The sequence below is a fragment of the Sorex fumeus genome, unplaced genomic scaffold (genome assembly GCF_029834395.1).
Source record: "Sorex fumeus unplaced genomic scaffold, SorFum_2.1 ptg000008l, whole genome shotgun sequence".
Taxonomy (NCBI): Eukaryota; Metazoa; Chordata; class Mammalia; order Eulipotyphla; family Soricidae; genus Sorex; species Sorex fumeus.
The window spans coordinates 52,189,735-52,215,723 of NW_026606065.1; the positions used below are offsets into that span (position 1 = coordinate 52,189,735).

At 39.3% G+C, this 25,989-nt stretch overlaps 1 protein-coding gene across 5 annotated transcripts in view; it reads right to left on the bottom strand.

The window, feature by feature from the left end:
- LMO7 (LIM domain 7) overlaps positions 1–25,989 on the bottom strand; it is a 152,731-nt gene that overhangs the window by 78,856 nt on the left and 47,886 nt on the right. The gene's annotated exons all lie outside the window — the stretch shown is intronic.

A 25,989-nucleotide genomic window follows, 5' to 3' on the forward strand; every position in this document is an offset into this window, starting at 1 on the left:
TTAAAATTTAAAAGATAAAGTCACCTTTATTAATGACTGTGTCAGATAAAAAGAGTCCAGAGTTGTTGAATTTAAAAACACACAAAAAAAGAATTCTTAAAAAAGAGTTCTTAGAATTCTGCAAGGAGTCTTTTCTGCACTCCCCAAAATGTAAGCGGCATTGAAAGGTAAGACTCTGCAATTTTCCCCTCCTCTCCTCCCACCTTCATCCCTAAAAATGAAACTGCATTTCCTTTGACAACCTTTCAGGAATGTTAGACACAGGTGACTCAATGCTGTTAATCTGCCACTGTGCCAAAACCTGGCCCCACCTGCTCATCATCACGGAGCTTGTAAAAATAACAACACACCGAACCCAGAGATAATTAGTGAGCACAAATAATCTTGACTTTTCTGTACTTTGTGAGAAACTTACAAATTCATCCGGTTTTTCCCTTAGAAACGATGCTTCAAAGCATGAAAAAGAAGTACCCTTTTGCTAAAAATGATCTGTTATTAAAATTGTCACCCCTCCCACATACTACTTAGAATAGAGAAGTTTCACTTAAGGAGAGAGGGAGAAAAACATGCACTTCAAAGACACCAGGAACACACAGCTCCACTTCAATAATGAAACTGGGCTGTGTGGTTATGGGCTCTCCACAGGTGTCATGTATGTCTACCTCGCAACCAAAGACATGTTGCCATTCTTTTCTACTTTTCATAATATGTTTGCCATTACATAAATAACGATTCCACAGCCAAGACTCACGTGAGTATCTCTTCTAAGATGGCAACCCAGAAATAGATGGTTCCTAAAGAAACTTTAATTTATGTACACAATTCAATCCAGTTATAAAATTAAATTCTATAAAATGGGGAGGGAAAAGGGCAGGAGGAGTGCCAGCTGCAAACGTACCAATAACTGTTGCCTCTGCCTGCACATTGCCAGGTACCAGCAGTAAGGAAAACTGGGGTTGAGGCTTCTGGCAGATTGAGTTTAAGATACTGAGACAAAACAGAAATTCTGATTATGCAGTTAGTCACATATAAAGAAACTAACCTAGAAAATAAATGTATATATATCTAGGGATTGAGCACTGAGATTTCTAGCACCTGGGATTTAAGAAACAGAGGAGAAACCATCAAAGCTTAGTCAGAGGAGGATTAGCTGTGTGACTGTGATTTGCAAACCAGAGAGAAAGAAAATGACAGGAGTGAACAGGATCAAAAATGGTTGTTGGAGCCAGCAGATAAAGTTTCCAGCACTGGTCTTGCAGTCTTGCATGTAGCTGACCCTGGTTCAATCCCCAGTACTCATCTGGTCCCTGAACACTACCCAAGAGTCACCCCTGAGCCCCACAAGATATGACCCAAACCTCCAGTCCTGTCCAAGTTATTCAGAGGGGGAATATAAGGGATGGGAAAATTGGGGAGTATTTTAGTAGCTCTTATATTTTATGAATAATACATTACAAATTATTTCTCCCCGAAGGGAAAAAAGAGGGATTAACTAGTAATGCTAACAACATTGGTTTTGTCAAACTCACTTATGTTCCTAAAGATGTTTTTAAGAGAACACTGAAATAAACATTTCAAGCATTCTGGACTTGAGCCCATGCTCAACAAAATTAACATAAAATTCAACTATAGACACAAATCTTCTAGCCCTTGACATTATAATAGTAAATAATCTTGTGCCAGGTGACATTTTGACTCAAGGTCTGGGTTTCTTAAATTGGACTATGAGAAACAGGCAAATTTTCAACAAGGCTTACAGTGAAAAATATCACCTATGACATCAGGAAGATAGTTCAATGGGCTGTAGTCAATGCTGTGCTCAATTCCTGACACCATCTGGTCCCCTATGCATGATAGAGACTGAGCCCCAAGCTTCGGGCTGGGAAAATCTCCTGAGTACAGCAGGTGTGGCTCAAAAACAAAACTAAAAAATATTGCATATGGTAGTTTCTTCTTGAATATACATAATCACAAATTAAAGTTCTGAGAAATTTTATATTTGACAAATTTGAATTTATATTTTCTTGCATGCTTATTAAAATCCTAAAGACTGGTACTAATGAGACATTTTCTAATTGTGTTCTGCTTAAGTCCCAGTATAATCTTAAAAAGATAATTAACTTTCATTAGGCGTTTCTAAATTGATCATTATGGAAACATTATTATCTCCTTTAATCCACACAATCTAATGATTTAGAGGCCAGAAAACTGGAACCCTAAAAGTTTAATCATCTTTTCCAAGGCTACAGAACAATATACTTATATGTTATATTAATAATAAAATGTGCTATATTAATTAATTATATCAACAATAAAATACATGTTGTACAATGTGTTAATATTAATAAAATTATATTAATTTAAAATAAAATTAATAATATTATATAGATAATAAAACTATTAATACAGTTATGCATTTCTGTCAATGTGATCCACAGACTAAAAAATCCACAAATTAAGATTGTTTTTGCACAAGCAAAATACAACTTTAAATATATTTTTTAAAACCATTTACCTCTTAAAATCTTGAAAGATTGTCTGTAAAATATCCTGAAACAGAAATCACTCATTGTTCCCTCAAAATATTAGCTAAAAACCTATCCAAGGTAACAACAATTTCCTGCCTAAATCTGTCTACCAAAGACATGAACAGAAACACCTCATTAATTTAGGTTGGGGGGAGGCAAAATTTAGGTACTATCTTGCATAGACAAGCAATTATGTAATTCTATAAATGGAAAACTGCTGAAACAACTTTCGAAATACTTCAAAGTAGGTGAAACAGCATCTTCATGATAATTCTCATAGTGAAAATACAACTGCAAAGTAAGGATTGTCTGTACTTTACCAATGCTAAGCCTTTATGAGTATAGCTTTTAATAAGACAAGCAGGCATCAACTATCAATAGGATTATAAAGTAAGCATATACAAGATTAAGTGGGAAGGCCTTTTGTTTAGTTTCTGAAGATACATTTTCTTTCATACATTATTTTAATGAACATATCTACCTTTTTTGTTCTAAGAAAACAGATATATTTAAAGTAATAGTATATAGTTATTTCCTTTCTAATGAACATAAATGTTCTTTGCAAAGGACAAAATTATATAAAATGCAATTTGTAGGTTATTATTTCATTACACCAACTACACAGTGATAATTATGTGTATTAAATGTTTTATGTGTGTATGATATAAATTCGAGTAAGGAGAGGCTGCTAAAATCTCAGGGCTGGAACAAATGGAGACATTGCTGATGCCCACTCGAGCAAATCGATGAACAACGAGATGACAGTGAGATAGTGATGCAATGATGATATAAATTCAAAGAAATATACATACAATTAATTTGCACTCCACATATTCTGAAGTCTTTTGACTTTAGAATTTTTTTTGACATAAACTATTTCTTTCTTGCCTCAAAGAGGTCTTTCAAAATTGAACTTGAACCATCATTTAATCATTATCAGGGGCCAGAAAGATAGTACAGTAGGTAAGGCACCTGCTTTGCATATGAGCAACACAGTTTCGATTTCTGACATCCCATACGGTCCCCTGAGCACCACCAGGAGTAATTCCCAAAATGCAGAGCCAGGAGTAACCCCTGAGCATTGCCAAGTGTGGCCCAAAACAAAATCCCCCAAATCCTATTAGCCACAAAAATATCTATTCTAAAGTTTTATCACTATTTCAGTACTACATTTTACTTGTTCTACATAAATGTCCCTTTTTAATAGTTACTCCTTAGTTACTCCTTCTAATAGTAGCTCCTATATAGGAAAAAAAAACTAAACTTTTCAATTAAACAACTACAATATTGTATTTATGCCAAAGGCTCATAAAGGCTATATAAATTTAGAACACTATTTCTCAACCTTTACAATAGTATATTTTGAACCTCATAATTCTTTTCATTGACACATAATAGACATAATGCTGTGTAAGTTTAAGGTATGGAACATGTTGACTTGATGCATTTAAATATAGCAACATGATTACCATCATCAATTTAACATCAGTCAAAACTCATGAAAAGATCTAGTCTTAGTAGCAGTGAAAAATATTATATTGTGGGCTGCAATTGCTATACTGTGCATACTATTTCTCCAGAACTTATTCATCACTTCTAGTTGCAAACTTCTATCATTTAACACAGAAACTTTTCAATTCCCTCAGCCCCCAATTCCTGAAGTAACCACTTTTCTACCCACGTCTTGTCGGCTTATTTGTTTGTTTTTTTAATTTGTGTTTATATTCTTCAATAAGCAAAATCAACAGAGTATTTTGCCTATCTCTGACTTACTTCCACAACACCATCTCCCTCCATTTAGCACAATCCCTCAAGGTCTACCCATAGTATACTCAGTGGCACAATTTCTTTCTTTCTCATAGCTAAATATTGCATTACATAAAATTCTATATATTTTATAGATATTCTTTTGTTTCCATATCTTGGCTATAATAATCATGGGAGTACAGTTTTTGGCTATCCTGTTTCTCTCTTCTCTTCCCCTCTCCCCCCTCCCTCTGTGTGTGTGTGTGTGTGTGTGTGTGTGTGTGTGTGTGTGTGTGTGTCCAAAGTGGCACTGCTAGATCATGTGGTAGTCCTATTTTTAATTTGTTGTTGTTCATGCCTGGCAGTGTTCAGGGGCTTCTTCTGGCTCAGTGCTTGAGGAGCCAAGCATGCCAAATCCTGGGCCTCCAGCATGCAAAGCATGTACTCAAGACCTCTGAGCTAAATCTCTGAGCTTTATTTTTAATTTTTGAGAAAACTCCATTTCCCACCGTAGTTGAATTGATTAACATTTCCAACAAAAGCACACAAGAGTTCCCTTTATTGACACTCTCAACCCCATCTTTTTTTTTCCCCTCACCCAGCAGTGCTCAGGGTTTACTTCTGGCTATAAGCTCAGGAATCATTCCTGGCAAGGCCCAAGGACCATATGGGCTGCTGGGAATCAAACCAGGGTCCACCACTTCTAAGCCAAGCATCTTACCCACAATCTTATTGTTCCGGCTACCCACCCATCTTTTGGATCAGAGCAGTTCTAAACGGGGTAACTGTAGTTTTGATATGCATCTTCCAGATAATTAGTGATAGCAAAACATCTTTTCACATCCCTGTTGACATTTCTTTAGAAAATGCTTATTCAGGTCTTCTGCCCATCTTTTAAGATCAGGCTGCTTTGTTATCAAGGTGTCCAATGAACCTCAAAAATTATTTGTTGTGGGGTACTATCCTGTGGAGGGAGCATTGTTTTTTTTTCTTTTTCTTTTTTTAAATTTATTTTAGAGCATTACAAAGTCGTTCATGATTTGATTTCAGTCACACAGTATTCCAACACCCATCCCTCTACCAGTGTATATTTCCCAGTACCTGTGTCCCCAGGTTCCCTCCCATCAGCCTCCCACTCCCCACCCCCTGACTCTTTGGAATCTCTTTCCTCTCTCCTCTCTCTCTTCTTTCTCTTCTCTCCTCTCTCTCTTCTCTCTCTCTGTCTCTCTCTCTCCCTCTCTCCCTCTCCCTTCCCTCCACTTCCCTCCCACTTTGGGTATTGTGGTTTGCAATATCGATACTGAAAGGGTATCAATAATATCCCTTGCCTACTTTTAACCCTCAAATCTTGTCCGGCAGGATCATTCAGAGGGACCATTGTTGAGCAACATCCCTGGCCTTCTCCACAGGTTCTCAGTATCTCCAATTCTGAATGTAATAAGAAATGCCCCCAGACTAATCCCAAATGTCTTTAAGAGGGTTGAGAACCATTGTTTCAATAAGTCTAAGAATTTTACAGAATTCTCACAATCAAATAAAGTATGTTCTACACTCAATGGACCCAAAACTAGTTGAAAGAATCATTTAAAGACAACAAGAAAAACAATGGCATCAAATGAGTAAGACAAAGGAAACAGTCAAGCAATGGCTACACATCCCAAAAAGCAATAAGAAACATACTATCATCAGATGGAATGGCAGTGCCTAGCCTGGCATCTGAACCATAATCAGCAAACAAATACTAACTGCCAAAAGAATTACAACTTAGTGCAGCAAGGAGCACAGCATTCACATTATCTCGGGAAACATGCATTCGAGCTTACATATCTCCCCCCAAAGTCAAATGAAATAGATTCATGAGATCTTCATTTCCTCTACTGCAGCCCTATTGCAATACTTTCCCCCAGAAAGTCTGACCAACATAAATGCTCTCCCAATTAAATCCTAATTAAGCTATTAGTAATATTTATACATCTTAAGATCTATTTTTATGCCCTTCAGAATGATGACCAGGCTATAAACCATATGAAATGCACGTGAATCATTTCTACAACACTATCACCAGTCTTCTTAGTTTAAGCGAATCATTCCAGTTCTAATTTTTTACTTCTTGTTCATAATATGAACTTACTGAATACTGAGGTAGGCTGAAAAATAAACTTCACCACCAAAAGATGCTCACACCTTCATCCCTAGAATTGCTGGGTGTTACCTTGTATGGCAGAAGGGGACTTGTAGATGTGATTAACTTAGCCATAAAGGAGAAGATATTTGACACTCTCCAGTTGACCCTGAATGAAACCACAATTCTTAGAGAGAAAAGATGAATCCTGAATATTGTCAACAGAGAGAGAGACCTCAGAGGCCAGGGGGATTCTCTCTGATGTTTCCAGAAGGAAACCAGACCTGGCCACATCTTGAGCTTAGTCCCTTGAGACATGTTTTAAGTCAGTACATCTCAAACGGAAGGATAGGGAACTTTAGGGGGAAAAAAAAGTCAAAAGAGATCCACTGTCAGAAAAAGATTGAGAAACACTGTTTTAGACACATTACCCTCAGAACCAGCTTCCAGAAGAAGAACAGTGCAGTCTCCTGCCCCCGCGCCTGACTGTCCTTGCCGCTGGGGCCCCTTGGAGGGGAGCAGTTTGAGCTTTCCTCCCCGCCCCGACCAGGGCTCCAGCAGCCAAAGACCTCCAGGACCAGTCACCACCATGCTGAGACCACTCTCCGCACATATGAAGGTACTGGCAGAGGGACAAAGTCACGCGGGTTCTGGGGCCGAGATCTCCAAGCCTACTTGGATTTGGGCCGAGCATCCTCCACCCAGATCCTCCAAATTCCAGTAGGCGGGGGTCACACCCACCAACTGGCCCCCTGGCACCGTGTAATCCCATCAACGGTCAAGACTCAGAGACTATAAAAACCAGCTCTCGGAACCGCGCGGCCGTGACATCCTATTATGACATCTTATTATCTCATTTCTACTTTGGACAAACTGGCAGGCTACCGAATGTAGCCTGCCCACATGGCAGAGTCTGGAAAACTCCCTGTGGCGTACCCAATATGCCAAATACCAGTGACAATGATGGGTCTCATTCTCCTAAAGAGCCTTGAATATAATCTCAGGGCTAGGATGAAGGAGACGTTACTGGGGCCTGCTCGAGGCAATCGACAATTAACAGGATGATTTGTGATTTGTGATTTGTGACCTTCAGAACCAGAATTGTAAGACAATAAATGTGTTGCTTTAAGTCATTAAATTGTGGTCATTTATGACCATGTGGCAATAGGAAACCAATAAAAGCCCTACATAAGCATTCTTCTGTGCATCTTAGCTTGATCCATATAGCTCTGCATTTTATAGATATGAGAGTAATGCTAATGAGACCAAGTTTTTTACTAGTATTTACTACTGTTAAACGCTTATAATTGAAATCCAAATCTTGCTCACCTGAAAGCTTACTTTTAGCAATATTAGTGTCATTGGATGTATGTGTGGGAAGGGGAGGGGAGTTAAAAAACCTACTCTACTTCTCAGTGGGCTGGAGCAATAGCACAACAGGTAGGACATTTGCCTTGCACGCACCAACCCAGCTTCGATTCCTCCATGCCTCTTGGAGAGCCCAGCAAGCTGCCAAGAGTGTTCCACCTGCACAGCAGAGCCTGGAAAGCTCCCAAGAATATCACACCCCCATGGCAGAGTTTGGCAAGCTCCCCGTGGCGTAGTCGATATGCCAAAAACAGTAACAAGTCTCACAATGGAGACATTACTGGTGCCCACTCGAGCAAATCGATGAACAATGAGACAACAGTGCTACAGTGCTACTTCTCAGTATGCATTTTCATCTTTAGTCACAGACAGTCACTGCCACAATGCCACCTGCACTTAAAATAGGCACTAACAACTCCATTTAAACCTGAATTTTGCCACAAATTTTTATATAAAATTAATTCCAATGAGTTACAAAAATCCAGTAAGCTTTCTAAAATCCACAATAACAGTCTTTCGCATAGCAGAATTTCCAAGCTATGAATACAAGTGACAATAGCGGGGGAGGGGGGGGGGGTTGGGGGAGGGGAGGGGTGGCAGGAAGAGATAATAGATATTTTTCTTCTTTGTACATGCTTTTAAGCCTCCTGAGATGAATAAAACCAAAAGTATTCTTATCTCACGAAGTTTTATCTTATAAATGAAGTCTAAGGAACCATGTAAACTTTCCCATTTTATTTGGAATACCTTTTTTGCAAACTTCCCATGACCCTTAGACTTTTATGATTCTGGATCAGAATTTAAGATTCAGGGTTGGAGAGACAGTGCAGTGGCTAAGGGGCTTGCTTGAGTGCAGTCGACCAGGATGTGATCTCCAGCACTATATATGGTCCCATGAGCTTTGCCAGGAGTGACCCCTGCCACAGAGCCAGGAGTAAGCCTAAACACAGCTGGGTGTGGTCCAACAGCCCCCTCCCCCAATAAGAACTTAAGATTCAGAAAATTCTTCATTTAATCTCAACTCTGCTCATGCTTCCACACACTCTGGTGAAAGGGTCCAGGGATGAAAGCCAGGGAGCAAGACCCAAGCTAAACACCTTCCTCTTCCTCGCTCATCTCCACCTACCAAATCCTATCAATTCAAGCTCCTGAATGTTTGTTTTCATGTTCATGATCTGACCACACTTAGTTCACTTTTTTTTACCTTATCTGACATAAACCCAATTCTCCTGCTGTAAAAATCCCAGAAAGCTCTGAACAGTGCTAACCTTTCCCACCTCCACAGAGAAGATAAGGATCTTCCTAGAAAATTCTTGACTTTTGTCCCCTTCTCTTCATCCTTTCAGATGAATCTCAAATGTCACCTGCCTCTGAAGCCGCCTTAGTCACTCCTAGGGGCTTCTCATCAGAGCCCACAGCTAACCAGCGCAGACTGATTTTCCACTTAACTCTGATGCACTGGGGTCCTTCTCCAACCTCTCGCTGAACATGAAATCTGTTCATGTTAATAGCAGAGTTCTGTTCATGTCCGATTCAACACCTGAAATAGATGCTAAGACTGGAGAGAGAGCTTCTCTGCATGCAGGAGGGCACCCCACACCCCAAAGGACAGTAACTCCCAAGTACAAGGGGTTGTGGCCCCAAACAAAAACAATTCCCTCACAAAAAGTCACTAAGATATTAAGGGAAAACACAGGATAATATTGAGCCTCTTCTAACTCTCTATCCCAGTGTCCTCCAACCATTTTGCTCCTGCGATTCGGCACCTGTCCTGCACATAGGACCCCAGATGCAGTTACAACCATGGCAGTAGGTAGACCAGTGATTTTCAACCTTTCTACACCTGCAAACCAGCAGCTGAAGACTAAAGTTCTATCTTACCTGGGTGCGCAGAATCAGGGGGACTTATAACCATGACATTTAATCCCTCCCATCAAAATTACAAGACTCCTCAACTTTAATCCCAGACTTTAAATTACACCCTTTCTATCCTTTAGCACTTTCCTGTGGAATCCCATATTGTATTCTGTTTCCAGACAAGCAAGTTTACTGCACAGGACCTGTTTACTCACCGGAGAGTCAATAGATGCCATTCAGACACATGCCAGGAATCTGTCAGACACTTGACTCTTTGCTGTCAGCATTTCCAGTATGATGCAGTGCCTGAAAACACCCAGGACTGTAGAAACTCAAAAGAAGTTCCTGCTAATTTTACCCAACTACCCATTTCTGATGTGAATATCCGTTGGGTGTGTGTCTCCCCACGGCACAAAGAACTTTGAGAACTAATCTCCTTTTCTTTTCACAACGATTATTCAGATATAGGAGGTTTACAGAACATCTGAATAAATATATCTTGGACAAGACTTCATATTCCTTTCCTCTTGGAAGTAGTTCCCACTCATTTTCCCTCCAAAACTAAAGTTCTCAGGGTCAGCAGCTGCCAAGGCACCTTGAATTCTTGTCAGAAATTTTGAGGCTCTACTCCATACTTCTTAAGAGTTCTGTGCAGGAATTAGGGGGTCTAGCTCTAGATGATTCAAACGTAAGTCACTGACTGAGGACCTAGAAATATAGAGTTAAAACTAGAGCTTCACTGAAACTACAACTCGTTTAGCTACTTATCTGAAAAAGGAAGTTAATCTGAAACATAATTCCTCTAGGCTTAGCTAACTAGAAGGTAAAACAATAAAAAAAAAAAGCACAAAGAAATTCAAAGCTATGTGAAAAGCCTGGAACTAGTGCCAATGCTTTTCTAGAGTTGACTGAAACACCTCAACATGCTCCCCTGGGCTTCGGTGTGCTTGAAAGAGCATCATTAAAAATGAGCTTGGTTTGCTTCTGTCATAACCAGTAGAAGTGACTCGAGGGACATCTCAAGCTAAGGACTTAAAGACAAGGAAGTCTGAGTCCTTTACATAACACTTGACATGCACCAACACCCCCTGGGACCCAAAAGAGAAACATAAAACAAAAAGCAGGCATACACACACACACACACACACACACACACACACACACACACACACACACACACCTCAAGTCCACAGAACAAAATGTTTCAGGAAGCACTGAAGTGGTTTCTTCTGCAAGATTTCCGAAAAGTCAGCCACACTAACTTTACAGGAATGCTATTTAGAAGGGTGAAATAAGTTACTTGGGTGGCATTCACCTTATAATGCCCCTGTATTACCATGTATGTCAATCTCCAAATAAAGATAATTGGTAAGAAACAGGCTACACATCTGTTTATATTGCCTAATGTCTAATTTGCTTGCCCCAGTTAAAAAAAAAGTGAATTAAATAATAATAGACTGATATATCTATAAGTGGTAAAAAGTTACATAAATCTGAATCTAAATCTATAAAATTTACACAGAGAATTAAAATACTAAAGACATTTCCATAGAAATATAGTCATGTGTAATCAGAGCTATAAAGCACCAGAATTAAAATAAGAAACCAAACAACTAGTGAAAGATAGGTACACTAGATAGGGGGGGAGGGTGGCAAGGGAGGGAGTTCAGATGTAAGTTGACACAACACTAAACTTCCTTGTCTTTAAGTCCTTTGGTAAACTTTCATCATATTCTAAAATGTGAAATAATGTGAACACATTCTAGTCCACTGATTTGAGTTGGTAAAAGCCCTTGAAGTTTAGCTTTTTATTCCAATTACTAAATCCAAAACAGAGTAATTAATTAAATACAATTAAAGTACCAATATCCTAAAGAGCTGTTCATTCAAATACAAAACCATGCTCTCGTTCAGTAAAATGAATTATTAGTCGAGCACATTTCTGCTTTGGGCATGCTCTCAGAGAGCCAGAGTGGACAGCCCCACACACAATCCAGAAGGTGAAGCTGGACACCTGCACCAGGCAACACTACCAAGTCACCATACCCCTTCAGTACCACTTTCTCTCCTGCAAATTAACTATATTGCATATGATTCTCTCTTTAGTCCCTCCTCAGATTGGTATCCTAAGGGTCACCTCTCTTTTTTTATTATTAGCATTATTGGATCACCATGAGATAAAGCTATAAAGCTTTCATGAATATTTTTGCAAAGAAAATATGTGTTGTTTATTATAATTTTGAATAGGGGTATTGGGACTATACATGACAGTTCTTTTTTTTAATTTTATTTTCACATTTATTTATGAAATACATTTGTGATATTTGTATTTCTCTGCAGCTTTATTTTCCACATCTTTAATGTCTCTCTTCACTGAGCTAAACTATTGACTTTGCCTTGTGAAATACTTTATTTCTTAATTGAATCACCGTGAGCTACAGTTACAAAGATTCCATGTTTGAGTTACAATTATACAATGATCAAACACCCATCCCTTCACCAGTGCAAATTCCCCAACACCAATTTTCCCAATATAACTCCCTTTCTCACCCTGCCCCTACCTCAATGGCAGACAATTTCCCTATACTCTCTCTCTCTCTCTCTACTTGGGGAATTATTGTTTACAATACAAATACTGAGAGGCTATCATGTTTGGTCCTTTATCTACTTTCAGCACACACCTCCCATCCTGAATAATCCCTCCAATCATCATTAATTTACTAATCCCTTCTCTATCCCAGCTGCTTTCTCCCCCAGCTCATGAGACAGGCTACCAACCATGGAGCAATATTCCTGGCCCTGTTTCTACTGTCAGTCTCATATTATGTTACTTTATATTCCACAAATGAGTGCAGTCATTCTGTTTCAGTCACACAATGATCAGAACATCCATCCCTACATAATGGTCAACTCTTATAAGGAAAGATAAGGAATCCTAAACAGTGCTTGTGCTCAACTTAACAATCCCACTGTAAATTTAAGATGAATATGCAAGACAACATAGAGCATTACTAGTCTCCCAAGAGTCTTTCTGATAAGTTAAACACTGAACTCTCATATCAAATCCCTGACATGACTAAGCATTTTGAACACATAAATAGATGTCCCTGTGTATTAGCTTGATTATGATTGTGAGACAATGTACTCCAGAGCTGAAGATTCACAGCTTTTCAAATACAATATTTGTCTCCTTGTAAATGTCAATTTTTCAGTCTTATTACATCAAAATACTTTGAAATCAAATTTGAGATTACTGTTAGCAAAGTATGAGTAACTTACCAAAATCATTTCATAAAAGTCATACTGATCCGATGCAATTTTAAAAAGTATTCAAATGGTGGAAGCCCACATTTTTTTCCTTTAAGTCACCAGATAATATAAGAAGGAATAGGGAAGCAGGGAGGAAAGGAGGGAAGGGGGGGGGAGGGAGGATCAAATACTAGATTGTTGATTTATTGGGATGTGAGGGAACAACACAATGGCACAAAAAAGAATTGAAAACAACACAAAGTTGAGGAGGATGAATTTTAAGAAGTTTAAAAATTTACCTAAGTCTAATACTCCCTGGTTCAAAAATTATCACTCTATGAATAAAATAACTTCAGAAAGCCTTAGGAGACCTTTACACAAAATGATTAATTACTTCTTGGTGAGATAATAATCCTCCTACTGCTCTAAGTCACATTAATACAACTGTGACTAAAATTAAGAGGGATATTATCTACTTACAAACAAATCTTTAACAAAAAGCAAAAATAGTCATTCCTAATAACAGACTAAATTAAACAAGAATTGGGGAGCTACTTAATAAGTTCAGATTTGAGATGCAGAAACAAACACTTTTGCTGTCACTTTTTTAGCACAGCGGTAGGGCGTTCGCCTTACAAGCGGCCAACAGGGCCAACCCGAGTTCGATTCCTCCGCCCCTCTCAGAGAGCCCGGCAAGCTACCGAGAGTATTTGATATGCCAAACACAGTAACAACAAAGTCTCCAATGGAGATGTTACTGGGCCCGCTCGAGCAAATCGACGATCAACGGGAGGGCCTTTACCTTTACCTTTACCTTTGATGTTGAAGAGGAATATTACCTCTTCATATAAAATAAAGCAAATTGTCTATACTTATCAAAGTAAAAGCTAAGAGTTATGGGCAAGATACACAATTAATTATTCCGAAATCTTCAGGAATAAATCTTCCATTCTTAATATTTAGATTGAATTACTATTTGTTGCTCTAAATAACAAGTAACAGAAGGAAGTAAAAAAGTTTCTTCTTCATCTGTATATGAGAGAGTTAAAAGGAAAATGCTGCCTGCCATAGAGGCAGGGGTGGGTGGGGTAGGGTGGGGTGGGGTGGAGGTGGTGAAAGAGTTATTGGGGACATTGGTAGTGGGAAATGTACACTGGTGGAGGGATGGGCGTTCAATCATTGTATGACTGAAAGTTTATCATGAAAGCTTTGTAACTGTATCTCACGATGATTCAATTTTAAAAATATTTCCTTTTCATATTTAAGGATAAGACTATTTTTACAGGATCTACAGCCAATGCCGCTCAAGGGACTGAAGTCACAGGGCTCCCAGTGCTGGGGTGCCACTCGAAAGTGCTTGGGAGCTATGCAGTGGCAGGGATCCAACTCAGGACCTTGTACATAGCAAGCATATGCTCTACCACTCAACTCTTCCCCGGCCCAGAGAGCAACTATCTCTAAAGGACCTTACTCTCCCAATTACTTTCAAACTTAACTGCAACTTAACTGCAATTGTCCCAGGATGTCGACTTGACATCAGAATCTCCACCCCTACCCCCAACATGCGTATCAAAATGTTTGGACACCCAAGTCCTTCCAAGTCAGCTTTCCATATCTAAGGGGTGCATGGATCAACCAAAGCAACCCCAAACTTCCAAGATCCCTTGTATCCAACAATGACAAACCTACTGTCAGAAAAAAAAAAATAACTACCTATAATTAGATCCACAGAGTTCCAATCCATGTTGTTTAGGGGTCAATAGTATCAGTTATGCAAAACAAGTCCTGGAGCACTGTTCTATAAAACACTTTTAGTTAACAATTATGTATTCAAAGTGTTGGCAATGGGTAAATCTTATGTTAGGCATTCTCAAAATAATTGCTTAATATATTACTATGTTACTGTTGTTACTGTGTTTGGCATATCGAATACTCTCGGTAGCTTGCCGGGCTCTCCGAGAGGGGCAGAGGAATCGAACTCGGATCGGCCATGTTGGCCGCTTGTAAGGCAAACGCCCTACCGTTGTAAATCTATAAGCCTAGCCTGTATCTAAGAATCAAGGGGGAAAATAGCTCAACAATACTTCTTTTAATATCATTATCCCCTCCTCTCAGATTTCATGCTAGTAGATTAAAACCATACTTAAAGTATTCTTGGCACCTCCAGTAGAATTAGTATTTTTACCCAACCACCGTTCACCAAATATTTCTTCCTCAAGTGGCTCTGAATAAATTTAGAGTTAAGTGTTTTGATATATACCATAAAGATGAAAAGTGAAGCATCAATAATACAAGCAAAACACTCTCATATAGACTGTAAATGCTACAGAGTTCAAAGAACACCTGGTAGTCTAAATGTTTACCATTTAATGACATAAATAATAATTATTCATAGCTTTAATTAATGGCTATGCACAATATACAATGAATATTTCTGTGCGTCAGGCAGCTAAAGCTGTCTGTAATAATATAACTAATCCTCATCGTGATCTCTGAGCAGTGGGGATCAGTGTTGTCCCCATTTTTCAAATTAAGGAAAAAAAGGAGAGAGAGAAGGTGAATGGAACTGGCCAGGTACCACCTACTCACTACTGACTGAACTAGGACTAGGACTAAAACCAGTAATGTGTCTTCCTCTACTCGTGAGTAAGGACTTCTTGGATAAAACACAGGAACCTGGTCTGTACAAATGACCACTTGGAAAAAGCCAAAAAAAGAAAGGTGGTCTCTGGTTGGCAAAGTTGGCGAGAAGAAAAATTAAAACACAGGATGATAAGTAACAAGTGATAGCAGAACTCTTTAAAAAATGCCTGTTTCATCTGGGAAACATAAAGAAACAAAATAGGAGACAAACACCCAAGAATAGCTGAGATAAGTAACAGGAGGTTCACTCCATGGCTTGGAGGCCAGCCGCACCTGCTAGGGGAAAAGGCAGCTCAGATAGAGAAGGGAGCACCAAATAAAGGGTATTGGGAGGATCCTCCCAGGATGGGAGAAGCATGCTGAAAGTAGACTATACACCGAACATGATTGCCACTCAATGCCTCTTTTGCAAACCACAGCACCCAAAAGGAGAGAGAGAACAAAAGGGAATGCCCTGCCACAGAGGCAGGGGGTATAGGGGGTGGGAGGGATACTGGGATCCGTGGTGGTGGAAAATGGGCACTGTTGGAGGGATAGGTACTTGATCAGCGTATAATTGAAACCCAAGCACAAAAATTTGTAAGTCTATAACTGTACCTCATGGTGTTTCACTAATAAAAATTTTTAAAAATTAAAAAATTAAAATAAAAATAATAAAAATCCTGTGTGCTCAGATTTGACATGGAGGGTGGACAGAACCACAATAGGCTCCTAAATGAGAATGCCCAGCTCAAGAGCACACACAGGATACAGGGAGAACCAACAAAGACCACATTCTCCCTTATAAAAATCGAGTCCAAAAATTCTATAAAGCATTTAATCATCTAACCTGAACTAGTTCCATCAAAGCCACACCATAAAGAAACCTTAAAAAAAAACTGAGCCAGGCTGTTTCATTCGGGGTGCCCCAGAGGGGGTCGGGTGAGACCCCTTTCCACCCCAGGGGACCCAGATCCAGCAGTTGAAAACCTCCAGAACTTAACGGCTCTCCAAAAGCTCCTGCCAAGCCTCACCCACAATTGAATCTATTTCTGAAACTCATACCTTATATCACCCATACTCCGAGAGTACCACACCACATTTGATGGGGTTTAAAGTAACCAACAACCAATCTTAGAGGAAAATGTATTTTTTACAGATATATATATATATATATATATGTATATATATTAGCACACAAGTCTCAAACTCTAACATATTAGTGAATTCTTATAGAAGGGCTTAATGGCTCCTGTGTGAAACACAACAATCTTCACACTCTTTCCTCTAAGGAAACTTTTCTGTAGCATTTTCAGTGGTTTTTCATAACAAACAATACAAAATAAATTATTTCAGTTCTTCTTTGAGGCAGGGGTTGGGGTTCAGGATGGAAATGTCTGAAACATTGTGGTGGGAAGCTGTAATGGTGGTGGAACTGTTGTTTGAATATTAAATGTAATCAAATATTGTGAAGTACTTATAAAATAGAATAAAAAAATTAAAAACATTTTGAACCTTCAACTCACTTGTGAGAGTGAGATCTAAATGCAAAGACAGTCCTAACAAGCAGCAGCCTACTATACTAGAGATGCAGGTATTAATGAAGGAAAGTTTCTTATCATTACAAAGAAATGCACCCCAATGTTCAGAAACTGATGAATGGGAGCTAGATAGTACAATGAAGAGGGTGCTTGCCTGCATGCGGCCAGCTGGGTTCAATCCCTGGCCTCCCATATGGTACCCTGAGCTCATCAGAAGTGATTCCTGAGTGCACAGCCATGAATAATCCCTGAGTATCATCAAGTGTGCCCCCCTCTGCCCCCACAAATAATTGACATACCTCTTCTCATTTTAAAATACATCATCATTTCAGTTCATTGCACTCTTATCAGGATATTCCATGTTTACAACAGGGCAGGTCCAGAGAAGTTCAATTTTGTCACTGTCACTGTCCTGTCCTCCCGTTGTTCATCGATTTGCTCGAGCGGGCCCAGTAATGTCTCCATTGGAGACTTTTGTTGTTACTGTATTTGGCATATTGAATGCATCACGGGTAGCTTGCCAGGCTCTGCCGTGCGGGCGAGATACTCTTGGTAGCTTGCCGGGCTCTCCGAGAGGGGCGGAAGAATCGAACTCGGGTTGGCCATGTTGGCTGCATGCAAGGCAAACGCCCTACCGCTGTGCTATCACTCCAACCCAAGAAGTTCAATAAATACTCATTAAAATCATGCATTTATTCATTAAATCAAATATACGGGAGACACAAATAGCAAATTTTCCCCATTTGGATGGACAAAGAAGAAACAGTTATACTTTTCAAAACTGTGTTGGGTTGGGTTAGATTTATCTGACTTTGCAGACCCCAAGGGTTTGTTTTATTGTATTATTTAGCAGTTGGATTCTCAGGGTTGGGGAGAAAGCAGGAATAAGTACATTTTATAACATAAATATGGATGCAGTTCTTCTGAAATTGCACTGTGGAAGGTTGGATGTACTCTTGTTCAAGAGTTGTCTACAATTGGGCCAGATTGATAGTGCAGCAGGTAGGGCTTTCAAACGGCCGAGCCAGGTTCAATCCCTGGCATCCCATATAGTCCTCCCAGCACTGCCAGGAGTAATTCCTGAGGCAGAGCCAGGAGTAACCCCTAAGCATTGCTCATTGTGACCCAAAAAGCAAAAAAAAATAGAGTTGTCTACAAGAGATTCAGACATTAGACTTAAGATGGTAGAATAGAAAAGCAAGTAATAGCTTTGGTTCACGCTACAGAAGACTACAAAACAATGAATACTGGTAGGTTTAGTTAAGAACTCTGCTGCGATTCCAAATTAAAATCCTTCATATGACAGGCATCCAGAAGCCTTGCAGAAAATGAGCTTTAAATTTTTCCAAAAAAATGGGAAATCTTGAAAAAAAATGGTTAGAGACAGTATATGCAGACCTGACAGATATACAGAGAAAGGGAGAGAACTCAACTCAAAGGGTTGGAGTGCATGCTCTACAAGTTTCTCAGAGCTGGGCTTTCCTAAGACCTGGACGCCCCAACTACCAGCAGGAGCTACCGCTGAGCACCAAGTCACTGTAGACCCTGAACATCACAGGATATAGCCAGTAAACAAACCAACATTCCAGAATTCCAGCACCACCAGACCCAATGAATCAGAACTGGCATATGAACAGGGGTTTTATTTGTACAGTGAGGTTTAAGAGGCACGTGGTTCAAAGCACTAACTCAAGAAAATGCGGGTTATGTCTCACCCACAGCATCCAAAAATTACTGGTTTTTCTGTCTCTTCAGAACTTCTTTCTTTCCCAACCAAGTCCATGAAGTTTAATATTCATTAACACGTTAGAAAAAAATTCTTTTGTTTAACCTTTATATTTTGGTAGGAACCAGAGGCTGAATATTATAATGGGAAGGCAATGGTACAGATTCCAAATGAGGCTTTCCACTTTCACTAAGCTTGTGACTTCCAGTCAGTCACTGACACAAAGTATAGAACTTTAAGAAAGCTATTGAAATGTCTTTGCAGTGTTACATAACTCGAGCAACCACCCTATCTCATACAGTGGTTATAAAACTGCACAAGTCATTAGGTAAAGCAGTCAAACATGATTTTCTTTCCATTCCTAGTCTCAAAAGTATTTTTCCTCCCTGTGTCTATTTAATAATCTTAAATTTGGTGGTGAGTGTGTGTGTGTGTGTGGGGGGGGGTGTATTATTGCATACTAGCTTGCTACTAACTATTTAAAAGGGATTTGCTCTCGTCTATATTTGCTCTCGTCTGAGATTTTCCAAGAAAGTTTTATCTCAGGCTACCATTATCTCCTTTACCTAGGTACTCTAAAGCAGTGTTTCTTGACCTTTTTCTATCTGTGGTCCTTTTCCAATCTTGTGGCCTTCCTAAGACATCCTTTTGCCTCTGTCCTATCAGTTGGTTCTGAGTCTCAAGCTGGAGGCCCCAATTATGCTATTTTTATCTATGACCCTTTGGGGACATCCTGAGGATTCAGATAGAGCCACATGGTTCATAGATGAGGAACTTTGATAAAGCATCATGGTCACAAAACCACAAGGTTAAGAAGTTTTTTCCTACTACTAAAAGACAAGAATTCCTGGTGGTTTTCACTGAACTACTAGCAAGAAATAATTTCTAGTGTTTAGAAAGAGAAACAATCACTCCGTTTATCATAAATCTCCATAAAGGAACTCTGAAAGTGTCTCAATTCTTGAGTCATTTCTTGGACTTTGCTTTTCTGAGTCACTATCTGATCCCTCACTCTCTTTGCTGCAATAATAGTTTCATGTTACTGGAATTAGTCTGAGCTATTTATTGATACAGTCAATGCTCTCTACTCACCACCTGTTTCACACCTTCCAACAGCTGGACTGATAGAGGTACTCTGAGTAATATACTGAGCAACACACTTGGACGTTTTCCTTGAATACATTAACATTATTATAACATTTTGCTTTTGCCTTTCAAATAGGGCTTCAAATCATCACTAAGGTTTTATGTTAAATTTAATAAGCAATTATTTAAGTTTTCCATTTTTCATTTAATAGGGATTTATTCCAAACCAATGATCATCGACAAATGCCATGGATTAGTTTGGGCTTAAAGAGGTGAAGTCAATCAGAGCATCAAAAGATGGCAGAAAAGAAATTAGTCTAAATAAGATGTGTTTCTTATTTCTATTTTTAATTATAGTTTTCTTACCCCTGCTGGAAAGGTCAAAGTATGGCATTATGATCCTGAGCAATTTAGATTAGTAAGGTTTTATAATCCTCAGCCTTACACAGGAACATTTCATCATCATGGCAAACACAATTGGGCATTCAAATATAGCCCGACAGTCATAAAACCTATAAAGGTATTTATATACCCATAGCAGCAAAATCCAAAAACTGTATTATTTTTCAGTAGCCATTGTTAAAAGACCATGCATATTTCAATTCTAAGACAAACTTTCATTTAACATTCCTAAAATTAGCACTTCTTATAATCACTGATCTTCAATATGATGTCATACTATATGTACCCTTATATCGCTTTCATATTACCTAGCTCTCGAACTTAAAAAATAATTAATTATTATGCAGATGTTCGCCACATTTCAAATCAATCATATATAAAAAACAAATTGTGGATAAAGCTGTCAGTTTAAAGAAGCAACTGACAATTTTACCTGTACAGCAATAGAAATAGTATTTTTAAGGCTGTTTAAGTTCTGTTTATCCAGTGTAAGGAGTCCAAGCTTTAGTGGCTAAGACACTCCCTGAATAAAAATCTTCATTCCATTATTTGACTAGGGTAATTTAGCTGAGAAACTTACTCTTCCCTGAATCATTTTACTCCACACTTCTGAAGCAAAAACAGGAATTGCTATGTGGGCTGTTACGAGGATGGAAATAACTAAAATAAAAATGCCTGACAGTGTCTAATAATTCCCATCATAGCTTGTCCAAACCTTATCAAATACTAGCAATATGAACATTTCTGAGTTATCTGAAATCTCAGAAGTATGTATGGGGGGGTCAAGAAAAGTTGACAAAGAGAATGCTCACAATGTTCATTACCATTTATTGAGCACAACTATACGGCAAGTGGCACACCTTGTCATATCTGACTTTATGTCATCATCACATCGTCATGGGGCAGGAGGATTCCTCAAATTTGCTACCTTCCAAGAGAGCAGTAATTACAAATGTCTGCTCACTAAACATCAAGGGATCAGAGGTGGTAAAATAATCCTTCAAAAATCATTCACTCCCGCAAGAGACAGATTAGGATGGGATGAAATCTATGTGAGGGCACAGCTAACACCTGCTCTCATTCAAGATGCTTGTCTGTCCATGACAACTGGTATACCACTACTGAATTTCTTGCTTCATCCTTGGGAATGTGATGAACAAGTTCATCCTGAATTATAAGAGAACTGCTAAAGAAATTGTCAAGTTGGGGCTGGAGCAATAGTACAGACGGTAGGGCTGACCCGGGTTCAATTCATATGGTTCCATGAGCCCCTCCAGGAGTGATTACTGAACACAAATTCAGGAGTAAGACATGAGCACTGCTGGTTGTGGCCCCAAAACCAAATAATAATTATCAAGTTTTTGTGTGCAACTATTCTTCCAGTGTGTTTTTTTCATGCTGCAAAGGAGCTTGTGACATGGCTTTAGGCTTTAGCACTAGGCAAAATAAGAAGCAGAAAAGCAGTAAGTTTGACATCATAAGGAGTAAGACTTAAAAACTTGTTGGTAAAAATCTCTTAATTTAATGACCTCATTTGGCATCATCTCCATCATTCCCTCTTTCATAATCTTCCATTTTCTATTTTTCAGTTTTTAAGCAATTCTATTCCAATTGCCCCTGACATTTGTGCCCCAAATCTTAAAAATGCTTAATATTTTGTGCCCCAATCTTAAGCATACATCTGTATATTATAAGAGAAACAGTGAGAAGCTCCAATATTATTCAACATTATTAAATATGCAATATCATGAAATGTTTCTAAAACTGCAAATCAATATCAGCATGGAAAAAAATCCCTTAGTATAGTATTTACTATTTCCATATAAGCCTGAATTTTAGATCTTTCAACAACTACTCTGAAAGACACATAGTTCAAAGTTTCATTTAAGTTTATTGCTCCCACACTCCGAGGAAACATTCTTCTCAAACTGTATAAAGTTTCGATTACATGTAATATACTACTATTCAGGAATGATAAGTGAAAGGCAATTGAAACCAGAAGTACAGTGACTATAAAATCTATTTTGCAATTTTGAAAGATTAGAAGAGGAGGAGAAAGACTTGGCAGGAAAAGTCAATTCCCATTCTCTACGTCTGGTTTTCAAATGTCCCACAGTCTTAGTAATTCAAATCTAATTTTGAAATAAATGCATAAACACCTAAAGTGTCAGAAAACAAGGAGAATTAAGGGACTGTCTTCACTAAGGGATTGTCAAATAGTTTCAAGTTGAGAAAAAATTGGGTGTTGATGGAAATGACACCCGCTTTCAAAGTCCAAGTGAGAAGTCAGTATTACCCCAAACTGGAAATGTTTCTGATTGAAAAGCTAAAATGTCTGTTCTCTGCACTCCCAGTGTGTTTCAGCAGAACAGTTCCCAACTACAACCTGACCTCACTAAGTCAGGACTCTCGTCTTCCTGATGTCTGTAAAATACCTGCAGCAGGGCCAATGATGCATCTGTGCCGGTTATATAACGAGTGAACAACTTCTGGGAAACCAGAAGGATTAGGGGCCCCTTTCTCCTCTGTTTCTACCCAGAAACAGGCGTAGAGAAGCAAACTCACAGCTATACCCTCACACCAACAACCACTTGAATCAGCTAATATTACAGCATGAAATTTGGAAAAATGCTCAACACTTCCAGTTACTGGTGACATTTACATTTTCACCATGACTGATAGCAGCGGGCCAGGAAGAGAGGTGAGGAAGCATATACTGAGACCTTGAATAACAGGGAGTATAACACCACAGGCCCCTTATTGGCCCTGACACTGCAGGCCCCAAGTGGCGCAGCGTCCTCAGGCCTCAGCCTGGCTTGATTGACCAGGCATGGCTGGGAGGGACCCACAGACCCCCCACCCTCCACCCTGAGCACTGCTCTTAGGAAGCCCCTTTCCTCCACAAGGAAACAGAAGACTGACAGCACTAACAGATATTGGAGTGCAAGTAGTTTTCAAACGCTTGATTAATTCAACAGTAGAAACTCTACAAATGACAATGAGAAAGAGAATCACTACAAATCATCTTAATAAGACAGAATAATCTCTCTAACAACAACAATCAAAATCTCTTTGGTTTCCCCTTTGAAGGATCTAATTATAAAACAAACTCTCTGGTCAAAGGAAGCAAATTCCTACAGGTGCCCATGAATGGACTCATGTCAACTACTCATCAGATGAGCCTCCAAGTGGGAGTCTTTGGGGCAATGAATATAGGTCAGATTACTTTTGAAGATAGGAATCCTGGCCAGAAAATCTACAACTTGTAGTCTCATCCAACAAGACACCACTGGGTTCCCACCATGTATTTATCATCACCATCATCATCATCATCATCATCATCATTTTGAATAGAAAGCTAAGGAAGGGGAGTTGGCAGCCAGAAACTTGTGAATCTATCTACAACACAAAGATCTAGCCTTGTTAGGTAGGGGAGGAGCAAGAGGCTGGGGGGTTGCAGGGGAGAGGTGAGCGACAGCTCAGTGGTGGAACACAAGGTTCATGGATAAGGGGCTTTGGATTCGTTCTCAGTATTAGACCTGCCTCTGATTCCATCACCTTTTCTCTGCAGAAAGCAGTCTCTTATTCAAGAGCATTTAAAAGCATGGCCATGCAGTTTTGTATTTGTTTTCCTCCTCCTGGCCTGAAACCAAGCCTTGGAAACATGCAAGAATGCAGATTTGCCTGGTAACAACTGCCTCATACTGGGCTAGAGATGTGAGTAGTGCAACCAGGATCTTTGCTGTTTTAGTCCCTTCCAATGACTTGGTGGGAAGGGAACATTTTAAAATAGTAACATGCACGGACAGGTGGAAGTCACCATGCTCGAGTTACAGATCCAGGCTCAGAGCCCATGAAGTTTGCCTTCTTCCAAAGAGAGCACTGGGTTGGAAAACTCATTTGAAAGATGTGGGGGTGGGGTGGGGTGAGGGGAAATGCAAAACCAGGTTCAAGTCAGAAAAAGGTAGGAAAGACATCATTCAAAGTAGGGATATTTTCATTTCCATGAGGGAAAAGAAAGAGAGCCAACGTATAAACCACATATTCCTGTTGCTATCCCCAGCTGAGTTTGGCAGATTTGAGGAGAGTGCCATCTGTCATCTGGAGCCTGGCTCCTCAGAAAAGACTTTACAGTAATCGCTGTAAAACCTAGCACCCTTTTTGAAGCTTTAAAAAAGTTAAATTCTTAAAATACCACCATGAGCCTACTTAATTTTCACAAGGGAAATATGTTAAGACTGATCTCGCCTATAACTACTATTTTACTCTTTCTTAAACACACACAAACACACACACACACACACACACACACACACAAACTCATAGGGGTCATAGGGGTCACATCCCATGGTGCTCTTAGGTGGTGTGTGATTCTCAAGTCTGTGAGTGCCCGGAGGTGACCAGTTGCTCAGTGGGCCATGCAGTGCCAGGGATCGAACTCACAACCTCACACATGCTAAGCAGGTATGTACTCGCTATTCCTTCAGCAACAAACACATGTAAAAACAAGACTCAGAATTCCAAACCCTTCATTTGGTAAACGCTCTTTCAACTCAGTCAATATCACGATTTAAAATTACATTCCATGGGTCAAAGATATACTACAGTAGGTAGTGAGTTTGCCCTGTCCATGACTGACCTAGTCTGATCCTGGTACTGCATACAGTACTCTCTGAGTACCCCCAAGAGTGATCCCTAAGCACAGAGACAAGAGTAAGCTCTAGGCACGCCAAATGTGGACTAAAAGAAATGAATTAAATATAATAAAAAATTAAATTACCTTTCATACCTAAAAAAGGAATTTCCTACATAATAGGAAGTCTGTACTAAAAAAAAAACAATTTTTCTTTGCATCATTAAAATATGTTCTTTAGCACTGCCATCCTGCAATTGTGTTATGAACAGAATGTATCTGTGGAAGTGTTAAAAACTAGATTGGAAAGGCTAAGGGGGTGGGAAAAGGAAACATGTTTACAATCTGTTCCAATTTTTTGCTTGAAAATCTCAATACATAAGTGGACTGGAGCCGTGGATTACATACAGGGTTTAAGGCTAGAGTCAAATCTGACAGGGAAACAAAAGCACTGATATTCAACCCTAGCTAGCTTTGCATCAAACCCCGGGCTACTTCGGCTGATCTTTCACCAGAAGCAAGTTCTCTGCTCCTCTTAACAGGCAAATGTGCTGCAGAGGGCATGACCTGAGGAGTTGTGGGATGAGTGGGCTGTAGGTTGACCCCTGGTCACCAAGATTGCTCCCTTCCGGGCCTTCTCTAGAAAGTGCCGAGACCACTCTGTGAGAGTTTCACCTTCTCTTTGTGGGTGGAGTGTGTTTCCAAAGGTCAGTTTGAATATTTAAAATTAATGTCAATAATAACAGTGCATTTGGTAACACACATTATTGCTCAACCTGAGTAAACATCTCATATAGGATAGATCCACAGCAACCTCACACTCACAGCGGCTAAAACACAAATCAGCCAGCGGGGGAGCAAAGAAGTCAAGATGAAGCCTCGCCATTCAAATCAGGAATATCACATTCGAAGCATCAACTGACTTATTTACTATATGCAGCTCCAAAATGAATGGAGTAATTCCAACAGAACTGGAAAATCTAATCAACGTCCTGTAAGATGTGAAATAATTCAGTTAGAACATGGGAGTACTATTATGTGTACAGAAATATAAATTGGACTTTTGGTCTGCTTGGTTAAATGTTATTGCAAATTCAATGAGAAATCTC